The 822-nt window shown below is 40.1% G+C and overlaps 1 non-coding gene across 1 annotated transcript; it reads left to right on the top strand.

Moving 5' to 3' along the window:
• The first annotated feature begins 439 nt into the window (after window positions 1–439).
• Window positions 440–546, top strand: LOC111902238 (small nucleolar RNA R71). The gene has a single exon (XR_002853720.1). It is a non-coding gene; the product is annotated as a small nucleolar RNA R71 (small nucleolar RNA).
• The last annotated feature ends 276 nt before the right edge of the window (window positions 547–822 follow it).

Below are 822 nucleotides of genomic sequence, written 5' to 3' on the forward strand. Positions count from 1 at the left end.
CTTGTATTCATCATATGGCAACCACTCTTTCTTTGGTTTTCTCCAGTCTGCATCATACTTATCCCCACTCGAGTAGCAAACTTGAGCCTTTTTGTTCCCATATTCATCCAAGTGGCAATCTCTAGTCAAGTGTGGACCATTGCATCTCTCACAACCAACTCTAATTGCATGAATTGATTGGTCCATTTGTGTCAACCTCCGATCCATATTATTCAACATTTCCAGCATAGCGGCCATCTCTTCAGAATTTGTATTCCCACTGCCTTTTACTCCATCGTGCCTTGGGTTGTGGTACTCACGAGAATACTTTGCAAATTCTTCAACCAACACCTTGATCGCATTAGGATTCTTCCTTATTAGTGGCCCTTGAGAATCAAGGAGTTGCCTTGTCATGACATTGAACCCATAATAGAATATGGACACTTCTTGTTGAATGTTAAGGTCATGTTGAGGACAATTCCTTAACCACCCTTTGTAGCGCTGCCATGCCTCGTAAAGTGACTCACCCGAATTTTGCTCAAAATTGGCTATCGCCTTTTTGAGTTTAGCTATCTTGGATGGTGGGAAAAATTGGTTTAAAAATTATTTGTGCATCTGAGCCAGAGTAGTGATTGTACCAGGTGGAAGTGCTTTTAACCAATCTTTCACGACTCCTTTAAAAGTAACGGGAAGCATCCTTAGCAAAACTGTATCTCTATTAACATTCAGGACATTAAAATAATCTGCAATGTCATTGACTTCATCTAGATGCTTAAAAGCATCCTCATGATCGTTTCCATAAAATGGAATATCCTTAAGTGCAGTGAGGATATGTCCTTTCAG

Source organism: Lactuca sativa, chromosome 9 (genome assembly GCF_002870075.4).
Source record: "Lactuca sativa cultivar Salinas chromosome 9, Lsat_Salinas_v11, whole genome shotgun sequence".
Classification (NCBI taxonomy): domain Eukaryota; kingdom Viridiplantae; phylum Streptophyta; class Magnoliopsida; order Asterales; family Asteraceae; genus Lactuca; species Lactuca sativa.